This window comes from Oncorhynchus clarkii, chromosome 17 (assembly GCF_045791955.1).
Source record: "Oncorhynchus clarkii lewisi isolate Uvic-CL-2024 chromosome 17, UVic_Ocla_1.0, whole genome shotgun sequence".
Taxonomy (NCBI): Eukaryota; Metazoa; Chordata; class Actinopteri; order Salmoniformes; family Salmonidae; genus Oncorhynchus; species Oncorhynchus clarkii.
Window position 1 is genome coordinate 17,615,586 of NC_092163.1, and position 14,473 is coordinate 17,630,058.

Sequence of the window (14,473 nt, forward strand, 5' to 3'; positions counted from 1 at the left end):
TTTAAGTGCCTTCATTTGAAACCAGAGCTATGCTCGCACATTTATTTTATGGACAATTGGCACAATAGTGATGGATTGGAAAATTCTCTCACCGCACCCATGGGCACTCCTGTTGGACACTGGTATCCACTGACAACTGGTATAGACTGAAACACTTCTGCTTTCACCCCGCTGGCTATTAACATGCACGATTCAATATCCCCCTTTGTGTCAATGCAAAGGGAGGTGGAGACAACACACAGCTCAGCTATTTTGTTTGTGCCTCCAATCATGACATTCAGGCAGTTTCTAGAAAGATGCATTTAGTTCAAAAGTACTGAGAAACATTAACATATTTATCAGGCATTACAATAGATGTTGTAACTCAAACTTGTTGCTGATATAAACTATTTTATGGTAAATAACTAAACTAGATTTGATATGGCTTCACAAAACCATTAAATCAAGACTGGGACCAAATATGCTCTCTTTTCTATAATATTTTTTTTTTTCTATAGTGAGATTAGTTTATATTTAGATTAACTTGTGCAACATTGGCATACGGGACCTAGATTGAATTTAGTGCTCATGCAAGACACTGTAACAACTTGATAACAACTTTATTACAATATTATTATGAACAACTATACAACTATATTATATCATAAAATACTTTTCACTGAAATACCTAATAAGATTTTTTTTTAAAATGTAATATAGACTGCAATACAGTATATAGCCTAGCTATAGCCTACTTATAAATACCTAGTGCATTTTACCTGCTTGATGTGTAGAATTCCGGTCACTTAACTTTTGAAAGAATAGCCTATTTGTTGCCACATAGGGCCTAAATGATGTTTGTCACTAGCTTCTATGAGAAGGGTTCTATTCCAGCCCGCAAATCGGGGTGTTCCTGCATGTAGGCATTCCTGCATCTGCAGGAAACCCTCTTTATACTTCTATTCGTTCATTTTTAAGCTTTTGTCTTAGTCGGCATTCAAGTCAAATCAAATCAAATGTATTTATATAGCCCTTCGTACATCAGCTGATATCTCAAAGTGCTGTACAGAAACCCAGCCTAAAACCCCAAACAGCAAGCAATGCAGGTGTAGAAGCACGGTGGCTAGGAAAAACTCCCTAGAAAGGACAAAACCTAGGAAGAAACCTAGAGAGGAACCAGGCTATGTGGGGTGGCCAGTCCTCTTCTGGCTGTGCTGGGTGGAGATTATAACAGAACATGGCCAAGATGTTCAAATGTTCATAAATGACCAGCATGGTCCAATAATAATAAGGCAGAACAGTTGAAACTGGAGCAGCAGCACGGCCAGGTGGACTGGGGACAGCAAGGAGTCATCATGTCAGGTAGTCCTGAGGCATGGTCCTAGGGCTCAGGTCCTCCGAGAGAGAGAAAGAAAGAGAGAATTAGAGAGAGCACACTTAAATTCACACAGGACACCGAATAGGACAGCAGAAGTACTCCAGATATAACAAACTGACCCTAGCCCCCCGACACATAAACTACTGCAGCATAAATACTGGAGGCTGAGACAGGAGGGGTCAGGAGACACTGTGGCCCCATCCGAGGACACCCCTGGACAGGGCCAAACAGGAAGAATATAACCCCACCCACTTTGCCAAAGCACAGCCCCCACACCACTAGAGGGATATCTTCAACCACCAACTTACCATCCTGAGACAAGGCTGAGTATAGCCCACAAAGATCTCCGCCATGGCAAGCCAGACAGGATGATCACATCAGTGACTGAACCCACTCAGGTGTCGCACCCCTCCCATGGACGGTATGAGAGAGCCCCAGTAAGCCAGTGACTCAGCCCCTGTAATAGGGTTAGAGGCAGAGAATCCCAGTGGAAAGAGGGGAACCGGCCAGGCAGAGACAGCAAGGGCGGTTCGTTGCTTCAGAGCCTTTCCGTTCACCTTCCCACTCCTGGGAGTAAAGAGTAAAGACTTAAAGGTTGAGACCGAGTTTGCGTCTCTGACATGGGTAGGCAGACCGTTCCATAAAAATGAAGCTCTATAGGAGAAAGCCCTGCCTCCAGCTGTTTGTTTAGAAATTCTAGGGACAATTAGGAGGCCTGCGTCTTGTGACCGTAGCGTACGTGTAGGTACAGTGCCTTGCGAAAGTATTCGGCCCCCTTGAACTTTGCGACCTTTTGCCACATTTCAGGCTTCAAACATAAAGATATAAAACTGTATTTTTTTGTGAAGAATCAACAACAAGTGGGACACAATCATGAAGTGGAACGACATTTATTGGATATTTCAAACTTTTTTAACAAATCAAAAACTGAAAAATTGGGCGTGCAAAATTATTCAGCCCCCTTAAGTTAATACTTTGTAGCGCCACCTTTTGCTGCGATTACAGCTGTAAGTCGCTTGGGGTATGTCTCTATTAGTTTTGCACATCGAGAGACTGAATTTTTTTCCCATTCCTCCTTGCAAAACAGCTCGAGCTCAGTGAGGTTGGATGGAGAGCATTTGTGAATAGCAGTTTTCAGTTCTTTCCACAGATTCTCGATTGGATTCAGGTCTGGACTTTGACTTGGCCATTCTAACACCTGGATATGTTTATTTTTGAACCATTCCATTGTAGATTTTGCTTTATGTTTTGGATCATTGTCTTTTTGGAAGACAAATCTCCGTCCCAGTCTCAGGTCTTTTGCAGACTCCATCAGGTTTTCTTCCAGAATGGTCCTGTATTTGGCTCCATCCATTTTCCCATCAATTTTAACCATCTTCCCTGTCCCTGCTGAAGAAAAGCAGGCCCAAACCATGATGCTGCCACCACCATGTTTGACAGTGGGGATGGTGTGTTCAGGGTGATGAGCTGTGTTGATTTTACGCCAAACATAACGTTTTGCATTGTTGCCAAAAAGTTCAATTTTGGTTTCATCTGACCAGAGCACCTTCTTCCACATGTTTGGTGTGTCTCCCAGGTGGCTTGTGGCAAACTTTAAACGACACTTTTTATGGATATCTTTAAGAAATGGCTTTCTTCTTGCCACTCTTCCATAAAGGCCAGATTTGTTCAATATACGACTGATTGTTGTCCTATGGACAGAGTCTCCCACCTCAGCTGTAGATCTCTGCAGTTCATCCAGAGTGATCATGGGCCTCTTGGCTGCATCTCTGATCAGTCTTCTCCTTGTATGAGCTGAAAGTTTAGAGGGACGGCCAGGTCTTGGTAGATTTGCAGTGGTCTGATACTCCTTCCATTTCAATATTATCGCTTGCACAGTGCTCCTTGGGATGTTTAAAGCTTGGGAAATCTTTTTGTATCCAAATCCGGCTTTAAACTTCTTCACAACAGTATCTCGGACCTGCCTGGTGTGTTCCTTGTTCTTCATGATGCTCTCTGCGCTTTTAACGGACCTCTGAGACTATCACAGTGCAGGTGCATTTATACGGAGACTTGATTACACACAGGTGGATTGTATTTATCATCATTAGTCATTTAGGTCAACATTGGATCATTCAGAGATCCTCACTGAACTTCTGGAGAGAGTTTGCTGCACTGAAAGTAAAGGGGCTGAATATTTTTGCACGCCCAATTTTTCAGTTTTTGATTTGTTAAAAAAGTTTGAAATATCCAATAAATGTCGTTCCACTTCATGATTGTGTCCCACTTGTTGTTGATTCTTCACAAAAAAATACAGTTTTATATCTTTATGTTTGAAGCCTGAAATGTGGCAAAAGGTCGCAAAGTTCAAGGGGGCCGAATACTTTCGCAAGGCACTGTATGTACGGCAGGACCAAATCAGAGAGATAGGTAGGAGCAAGCCCATGTAATGCTTTGTAGGTTAGCACTAAAACCTTGAAATCAGCCCTTGCTTTGACAGGAAGCCAGTGTAGGGAGGCTAGCACTGGAGTAATATGATACATTTTTTTGGTTCTAGTCAGGATTCTAGCAGCTGTATTTAGCACTAACTGAAGTTTATTTAGTGCTTTATCCGGGTAGCCGGAAAGTAGAGCATTGCAGTAGTCTAACCTAGAAGTGACAAAAGCATGGATTAATTTTTCTGCATCATTTTTGGACAGAAAGTTTCTGATTTTTGCAATGCTACGTAGATGGAAAAAAGCTGTCCTTGAAATGGTCTTGATATGTTCTTCAAAAGAGAGATCAGGGTCCAGAGTAACGCCGAGGTCCTTCACAGTTTTATTTGAGACGACTGTACAACCATTAAGATTAATTGTCAGATTCAACAGAAGATCTCTTTGTTTCTTGGGACCTAGAACAAGCATCTCTGTTTTGTCCGAGTTTAAAAGTAGAAAGTTTGCAGCCATCCACTTCCTTATGTTTGAAACACATGCTTCTAGCGAGGGCAATTTTGGGGCTTCACCATGTTTCATTGAAATGTACAGCTGTGTGTCATCCGCATAGCAGTGAAAGTTAACATTATGTTTTCGAAAGACATCCCCAAGAGGTAAAATATATAGTGAAAACAATAGTGGTCCTAAATCGGAACCTTGAGGAACACCGAAATTTACATTTGATTTGTCAGAGGACAAACCATTCACAGAGACAAACTGATATCTTTGCGACAGATAAGATCTAAACCAGGCCAGAACTTGTCCGTGTAGACCAATTTGGGTTTCCAATCTCCCCAAAAGAATGTGGTGATCGATGGTATCAAAAGCAGCACTAAGGTCTAGGAGCACGAGGACAGATGCAGAGCCTCGGTCTGATGCCATTAAAAGGTCATTTACCACCTTCACAAGTGCAGTCTCAGTGCTATGATGGGGTCTAAAACCAGACTGAAGCATTTCGTATACATTGTTTGTCTTCAGGAAGGCAGTGAGTTGCTGCGCAACAGCCTTTTCTAAAAATGTTGAGAGGAATGGAAGATTCGATATAGGCCGATAGTTTTTTATATTTTCTGGGTCAAGGTTTGGCTTTTTTAAGAGAGGTTTTATTACTGCCACTTTTAGTGAGTTTGGTACACATCCGGTGGATAGAGAGCCGATTATTATGTTCAACATAGGAGGGCCAAGCACAGGAAGCAGCTCTTTCAGTAGTTTAGTTGGAATAGGGTCCAGTATGCAGCTTGAAGGTTTAGAAGCCATGATTATTTTCATCATTGTGTCAAGAGATATAGTACTAAAACACTTGAGCGTCTCTCTTGATCCTAGGTCCTGGCAGAGTTGTGCAGACTCAGGACAACTGAGCTTTGAAGGAATACACAGATTTAAAGAGGAGTCTGTAATTTGCTTTCTAATAATCATGATCTTTTCCTCAAAGAAGTTCATGAATTTATCACTGCTAAAGTGAAAGCCATCCTCTCTTGGGGAATGCTTCTTTTTAGTTAGCTTTGCAACAGTATCAAAAAGGAATTTCGGATTGTTCTTATTTTCCTCAATTAAGTTAGAAAAATAGGATGATCGAGCAGCAGTAAGGGCTCTTCGGTACTGCACGGTACTGTCTTTCCAAGCTAGTCGGAAGACTTCCAGTTTGGTGTGGCGCCATTTCCGTTCCAATTTTCTGGAACGAGCTCGGGTATTTTCTGTGTACCAGGGAGCTAGTTTCTTATGAGAAATGTTTTTAGTTTTTAGGGGTGCATCTGCATCTAGGGTATTGCGCAAGGTTAAATTGAGTTCCTCAGTTAGTAACAATAAGGTATTCCCCTCGACCACGCCCACAAATTGGGGAAAACCAACATGGTTTCCTATTGACCCCCATTGTAAAAGAGGCAACACCCCCCCAAAAAAAACAAATGCACTGTCATGTTAACAAGCAACATATCCCAAAAACAGGACATGTCAAAGTAAAATGGACAGTATGGAATGGACAATCACAACTGTCATCCTGGAGTTTCACCCCATTGTCATGATCAGAGGTTTCCAGATTGTATGCGTAAATTGTCCGGACCGGACGTCTTTTTATGGTGTTTTACAAACGGTAGCCTTACTACATAGATTAGCGTACATAAAATGTGATTTCTGGCAACTCTGTAGGCTACACCTCAGTAAGCTCGGACGAATGCCGATGCCTTTTGGACGTTTTTTTTGGTGCAGTCCGGACCGACATTGATTTCCACATCCACGGACATTGGTTTTTGGTCCGGTCTGGACCAAATCTGAACCAATCATAGGCGTCTTCTATGTTTGGTTCCGATTTGGTGCGGTCCAGACCGACCTTGATTTCAATGTCTACGGATATAGATTTTTGGTCTGGTCCAGACCAAATCTGGTCCAATCATAGACGTCTATGTTTGCTTCAGATTTTGTCCAGTCTGGACCGGCCCAAGCTCCGAGTGGCACAGCGGTCTAAGGCACTGCATCTCAGTGCTTGAGGCGTCACTACGACACCGTGGTTCGAATCCAGGCTGTATCACAACTGACCATGATTGGGAGTCCCATAGGGCAGCGCACAAATGGCCCAGCGCTGTCCAGGTTTGGCCGGTGTAGGCCGTCATTGTCAATAAGAATTTTTCTTAACGGACTTGCCTAGTTAAATAAAGGTTAAATAAAATATAAACTAAATATTTTTAACTTTCATTCAAAACCAAAATTGAGGCTGATTTCAACATCGGGAAAATACATATTTTCAATGTCTGGAAAATAAATATTTTCGACATCTGGAAAATGTGTATTGTCAACTTTCATTCAGAACGGAAAATACGTATTTTTTCAACGTCCGCAAAAGATGCCTTTCAATGTCCTGGAAAATATGTATTTTAAATGTACAGAAAATATGTATTTTCACCTCTCATTAAGAACCTAAATTAAACCAAACCTTAACGTCTGGAAAATACATATTTTGCACATCTTTTCAACGTAATTATGCTTAGTTGGGACTATTCTAGTTTTTTTGGGGTGGGGGGGTCTCTTCGTAACATATTGTACGTTTTGCAAATTCATAACATATCATACGAATTGTAATTCGTAACATATCATACTAAATGGATGATGGACATCCACAAATTATTACATACCATACGAAATGTAACATTTCATACTAAAGGGAGTGTCCCGGATTCATGTTCAGAGTAATAAGAAATGCTCGGAGGCTAGGTTGTAGCTACGGTAGATAGTGTCCTTCGCCCCCACTTGCCTCCCGCCTGCTGGGTTCTGAAGGGGCGGGGCGACTGGTAGACAGTATCTTTCACAGTGCCTTTTAAACAGTTGGGCACTGTTTAAAAAATAAAAATACATTTAAGGGGTGGATCAGCTTAATATTGCGGAAAGATTGTTGATTCAATCAATGCAATTGTCTGCATCATTTCCAATCCCCCATATATTTTTGGGGTAAATATATATATCGATATACATACACGTATGCATACATATACACATACAGTATATACATACACATACCTACAGTGGGGAGAACAATTATTTGATACACTGCCGATATTGCAGGTTTTCCTACTTACAAAGCATGTAGAGGTCTGTAATTTGTATCATAGGTACACTTCAACTGTGAGAGACGGTATCTAAAACAAAAATCCAGAAAATCACATTGTATGATTTTTAAGTAATTCATTTGCATTTTATTGCATGACATAAGTATTTGATACATCAGAAATACCAAATATTAATATTTGGTACAGAAACCTTTGTTTGTAATACAGAGATTATACGTTTCCTGTAGTTCTTGACCAGGTTTGCACACACTGCAGCAGGGATTTTGGCCCACTCCTCCATACAGACCTTCTCCAGATCCTTCAGGTTTCGGGGCTGTCGCTGGGCAATACGGACTTTCAGCTCTCTCCAAAGATTTTCTATTGGGTTCAGGTCTGGAGACTGGCTAGGCCAGAACCGTTTTTGGACCTGTGACCAAAAACGAGCTACATATGGACAATGCCAAAATAAAGGATCTAATGACTATGCCTCCTCACAGCAAAATCTGCAGAGCTGGGAAGATTGTGTGTATATATATATATATATATATATATATATATATATATAACATTCTATTGGTTGCAAGAATTTTGTATAGTAATTTAAATTGAAAACTTCAAAGTTTTGAAACCGGCGTTGTTTTGAGTATCAATTCATAAACCATTGTGCCATGGAATGGGTACATCAAAAATCTCTTCCCAACTATTTTGCAATTTATATGGCACAACTGTCAGTTTTTTGGTCCTTAAATGAAACGGGTACATGTTTTTATTTATCACACTTTTCTTAAACCATTTAGGTTCTTTAATACAGGGCCAACATACAAGTTCCTTACTTTTTTCTCCTTCTACTTGCCTCTTTCATTTTTTGTCGTAATGCTACAATTAATTGGTTGTAATTTTGGGTAGAGCAGACATTTACATATGTTTGTGTTTGCTGCATGTGTGACATAACTCCACCAGTCCTATTTATAATATCATTCACTAAAAGTATACCTTTGTTTTAATTTTTTTTTTAAATCAATTAGTATATTTGAGTTTAACCACAATATTTGTTGTATTATTTGTTCTGTCTTTTCAGGTGGATTAAACTGAAATTGCAACCAACTTTCTAAGGCTTGTTTAAAAAATAATTATATTTTTGAGATTATTTCCTTTTCAAACCACCGAAAGTGAGCAGGTGTAATCTGAATAAAGGGGAAAAGGCCATTCTTGAACATAGGATGAGACATTCCTACCAATTTACTAGCGAACCAGTCTGGATTTAAGTATAACTTTTTTTTATAACTGATGCCTTTAGTGAGAGGTCTAATGCTTTAATATTTAATCATTTCTGCATTCCGAATTCATATTCGTTATCTAAATAGGCTCTTTTAATTTTGTCTGGCTTGCCGTTCCAAATGAAATTGAATATATTTTGTTCATATAATTTAAAAAGCAGGTCACTAGCTGTAGGCAAAACCATAAGCAAATAGGTAAACTGTGATACGACTAAAGAGTTAATCAGGGTGATTTTTCCACAAATAGACATATATTTTCCTTTCCATGGTATCTATTTTTGCTAACTTTCTATAATAAAAATGTATTGGAGTGAGATCATTTCTTTCTTTTGGGATTTGTATACCGAGTATGTCCACATCTCCGACAGACCATTTAATTGGTAAACTACACGGTAATGTAAAATGTGCATTTTTTAGTGATCCAGTACGTAATATAGTATACTTATCATAACTTGGTTTTAATACAGAGAGGATAGCAAAAGTATCTAGATCCTCTCTGAGGCCGTGGAGAGATTCTAATTGTGGTTTTAAAAGAAAACATAAATCATCAGCGTACAATGACACTTTAGTTTTTAAACCACGGATTTCTAATCCCTTAATATTATTGGTTTGATCTAATTTTAACAGCTAACATTTCGAATAAATAGATATGCCGATAGTGGACAACCTTGTTTTACTCCTCTAGATAGTTTAAAACTTTCTGAGATGTAGCCATTATTTACTATTTGACACCTACATAACTTTAACCCATTTTATAAGAGATTCCCCAAAATTGAAATATTTTAGGCATTTACAGTGCCTTGCGAAAGTATTCGGCCCTCTTGAACTTTGCGACCTTTTGCCACATTTCAGGCTTCAAACATAAAGATATAAAACTGTATTTTTTTGTGAAGAATCAACAACAAGTGGGACACAATCATGAATTGGAACGACATTTATTGGATATTTCAAACTTTTTTAACAAATCAAAAACAGAAAAATTGGGCGTGCAAAATTATTCAGCCCCCTTAAGTTAATACTTTGTAGCGCCACCTTTTGCTGCGATTACAGCTGTAAGTCGCTTGGGGTATGTCTCTATCAGTTTTGCACATCGAGAGACTGAATTTTTTCCCCATTCCTCCTTGCTAAACAGCTTGAGCTCAGTGAGGTTGGATGGAGAGCATTTGTGAACAGTAGTTTTCAGTTCTTTCCACAGATTCTCGATTGGATTCAGGTCTGGACTTTGACTTGGCCATTCTAACACCTGGATATGTTTATTTTTGAACCATTCCATTGTAGATTTTGCTTTATGTTTTGGATCATTGTCTTGTTGGAAGACAAATCTCCGTCCCAGTCTCAGGTCTTTTGCAGACTCCATCAGGTTTTCTTCCAGAATGGTCCTGTATTTGGCTCCATCCATCTTCCCATCAATTTTAACCATCTTCCCTGTCCCTGCTGAAGAAAAGCAGGCCCAAACCATGATGCTGCCACCACCATGTTTGACAGTGGGGATGGTGTGTTCAGGGTGATGAGCTGTGTTGCTTTTACGCCAAACATAACGTTTTGCATTGTTGACAAAAAGTTCAATTTTGGTTTCATCTGACCAGAGCACCTTCTTCCACATGTTTGGTGTGTCTCCCAGGTGGCTTGTGGCAAACTTTAAACGACACTTTTTATGGATATCTTTAATAAATGGCTTTCTTCTTGCCACTCTTCCATAAAGGCCAGATTTGTGCAATATACGACTGATTGTTGTCCTATGGACAGAGTCTCCCACCTCAGCTGTAGATCTCTGCAGTTCATCCAGAGTGATCATGGGCCTCTTGGCTGCATCTCTGATCAGTCTTCTCCTTGTATGAGCTGAAAGTTTAGAGGGACGGCCAGGTCTTGGTAGATTTGCAGTGGTCTGATACACCTTCCATTTCAATATTATCGCTTGCACAGTGCTCCTTGGGATGTTTAAAGCTTGGGAAATCTTTTTGTATCCAAATCCGGCTTTAAACTTCTTCACAACAGTATCTCGGACCTGCCTGGTGTGTTCCTGGTTCTTCATGATGCTCTCTGCGCTTTTAACGGACCTCTGAGACTATCACAGTGCAGGTGCATTTATACGGAGACTTGATTACACACAGGTGGATTGTATTTATCATCCTTAGTCATTTAGGTCAACATTGGATCATTCAGAGATCCTCACTGAACTTCTGGAGAGAGTTTGCTGCACTGAAAGTAAAGGGGCTGAATATTTTTGCACGCCCAATTTTTCAGTTTTTGATTTGATAAAAAAGTTTGAAATATCCAATAAATGTCGTTCCACTTCATGATTGTGTCCCACTTGTTGTTGATTCTTCACAAAAAAATACAGTTTTATATCTTCATGTTTGAAGCCTGAAATGTGGCAAAAGGTCGCAAAGTTCAAGGGGGCCGAATACTTTCGCAAGGCACTGTATATATAAACTCCAGCCGTACTTTATCAAAAGCCTTTTCAAAATCAGCTATGAAAACCAGGCCTGGTGTCCCCGATATTTCATAGTATTCTATTGTTTCCAGTACTTGTCTTATATTATCTCCAATGTATCGTCCGTGTAAAACACCTGTCTGATTAGGATTAATAATATCTAACAACACTTTTTAAAATTCTATGCGCCAAGCATTTTGCTAGTATTTTTGCATCACAACACTAAAGTGTAAGAGTCTAGATTTTTTTTACATGGACTGGATCTTTATATATACCACTTGGGTCCTGTTTCAGTAATAATGATATCAGACCTTCTTGTTGTGTGTCTGATAATCTACCATTTATATGAGTGGTTAAAACATGCTAATAATGGTCCTCTGAGTATATCATAAAAAATGTTGTATACTTCCACTGGTACTGTATGCCATCCAGACCTGGATTTTTCCCAGCCTTAAAGGCTTTAATTGCATCAAGATGTTCCTCCTCTGTAATTTGGCCTTCACATGAGTCTTTCTGTACAGATGTTAGTTTTACATTGTTATTAGGAAAAAAATAGTTTCAGTTAGTGGAGATGGAGGAGACTGAAAGGAAAACATATTCTTTAAGTACTTCCTCTTTCAAAATGTAATTTGGTGAATCATGCATGATTCCATAATTTGTAACAAGTTTCAATACATTTGTTTTGGTAGCATTTCTATATTGAAGATTGAAAAATAATTTGGTGCACTAATTCCAATATATCAATGACATTCATGATTTCCTTAAGTGCCTGAGGGTGATAGTTTGTAGTGTGATTACCTTTCCGGTCCATAGAGGTATTTAAGACCGTATTAAAATCTCCCACAATAATAATAGAGTCTAGTGTTGCTTGTAGAGTTGATAAATTCTTATAAATATTTTCAAAGAAACTTGGATCATCATTATTTGGACGGTATAGGTTAATAAGCCATATCTGTTCCAATAACATATTCAAAATAATCCATCTACCTTGATGACCTGTTTGGACAATTTGCACATTTGGATCAAAATTACTGTTAATTAAAACCATCATCCCTTTTGATTTTCTTTGCCCATGGGAGAAATATATTTCACCCCACAGTCCTTTTTACACAAAACATCATCTAAAATTTTTTAGGAGTTTCCTGTAAACAATATATATTATATTCCTTCTCTTTTAGCCAGGTAAATACTGATCGTATTTTCTTATTATCTGCTAGGCCATAACAATTGTAACTGGCTATACTTATTTCACCACTTACCATAATGCGACACAACTTTCAATTCTATTTATCAAAATATATGTTTGTAAACGTACCATTAAAAAGTAACATGATGATTGAGTGTCTATTTAGCTGTACCATGATATTTGCATTGATACTAAGTAAACCTCCAATTTGTCCCCACTATTCCACCTGCTAAAAGCCCTCCCCACCCCGAGTTGGGTTGTCATCCCAATGCCCGGCAGACCACCCCCGACCCCCCGTATCCCATAGACCTGGAAAGACTGGGATCCATCCTTCGAAAAGAGCACACAGTGCCATTTACAGAATAGAAGTAGATCAACCGCCAATTGCATTTCAATTGTTGGGCACTGTTTTACCGCAGTTCTGTTAATGACAGTGAGGACAGGTGTTCGACATTCAGGAGCGAAGATCACCTACCGGTGTCGCCCCGCGTACTGCTAGCTAACAAGGACTCCAGGAGGCAGGGGTGAAAAACTTTTATGACCCTTTTGACCCACATTCAGAAGAGTCACACAAGCATGAGGACAAAAGACAGTACAGTATGAAGATAGCCAGAAACTGCTTCTCCAATAGACATTTTCCCTTCTGTCATTGACTTCTCAAACCCCGGCCTGGTCTGCTTCGCAAGCGTTCCCAGAAGTCTTGCGATGTTGCGCCTCTGGGTTTAGAAACTCTGTGATGAAGATGCCATGCTGTTTTGAACAGTCAAAATCAAGTTTTTCATGAAATTGGATGATATTTGAAGGAAACCAGATCAAAGTATGATGACCAGTGACTTTTGCTGCTACATTGATAAAGTTTGATCATAAAGTTACTGGTCCCCTCCCCCCATGTCAACACATGTATTCATTATTAAGAAGAAATGGTGACATCACCTTAACTCTCATTTCAGTACACCAATGGTAACATGATATTCTCTTACCTAATTAAAATAAGTAATGCCTTGTAACCAACGATGGAGAAGCCGTGTTTGCAGAGGAGCATGGTTTATATAGCTAGATAGCTACTCTACTGGTGCCAAAGTATGACTGTAGGGTTTCAGCAAATATTATTAAAAGTGTACCCTATTCATCTATGGCACAGATACTTATATACTGAACAAAAATATAAACGCAACGTGCAACGATTTCAACAATTTTACTGAACTACAATTCATATGAGGAATTCAGTCAATTGAGATGAATTCGTAAGGCCTTAATCTATGGATTTCACATGACTGGGCAGGGGCGCAGCCATTGGTGGGCCTGGGAGGGCATAGGCCCACCTACTTGGGAGCCAGGCCCAGTCAATCCAATGACCATGCTGTTATAATCAGCTTGTTGATATGCCACACCTGTCAGGTGGATGGATTATCTTGGCAAAGGAGAAATGTTCACTAACAAGGATGTAATCAAATTTGTTCACGAAATTTGAGAGAAATAAGCTTTTTGTGCATATGGAAAATTTCGGGGATCTTTTATTCCAGCTCATGAAACATGGGACCAACACTTTACATGTTGCGTTTGTATTTTTGTTTAGTATATGTTTCCCCTTTCATCTGTGTCTGGTGTTAGCTAGTTATTGGCTAGCTAGGTCTTCAGTCAGCATAGAACAAAAGGGCTGAGGGTTGTCCAAAACTCTGACGCAGCTGTAAAGTCAAGACATCCGTCAGTGCTGCTGTGAACCGCATCACAAGAGACATGCCAAAAGGGATAATAAAAATGGATATCTCTGATGCATTTCAGTGTTGTTGCAATTTCCATGTTGTTGCTTTGTGTATCACCAAATGTGCTTGAGATGATTTTACTGCAACACTGCTCAATTCATCCAAGTTGCTTGACATAGGCGTTTCAAAGAGCTGTCAGTCAAGGGGAGCTCATGAATATAGCCCCCCCAACTCAGCCTGTCTTTTCAAACTTCCTGGTAGTTAGCCTTGAGATAAAAAAGTACTTTTCAGAATGACTGTTCAGGACCTTACCTTATCCCTCAAATCCTTAAACTGAGACCAAAAAGCAACAAAAAATTGCTTATTTTGACTTTGTGGCTGTGAAAGCTAGTGGAAACCCTAAATGGTAAGCACTTTATAGTCAATAATCAGCAATCCTTAAGTATTCAAACAGAGGTGAATAAAACTTAATAAAGAGTTGGCTTCTTTTGCGCAGGACTACAATTTGATCCCAGAGAACATGCCCTGTTTGT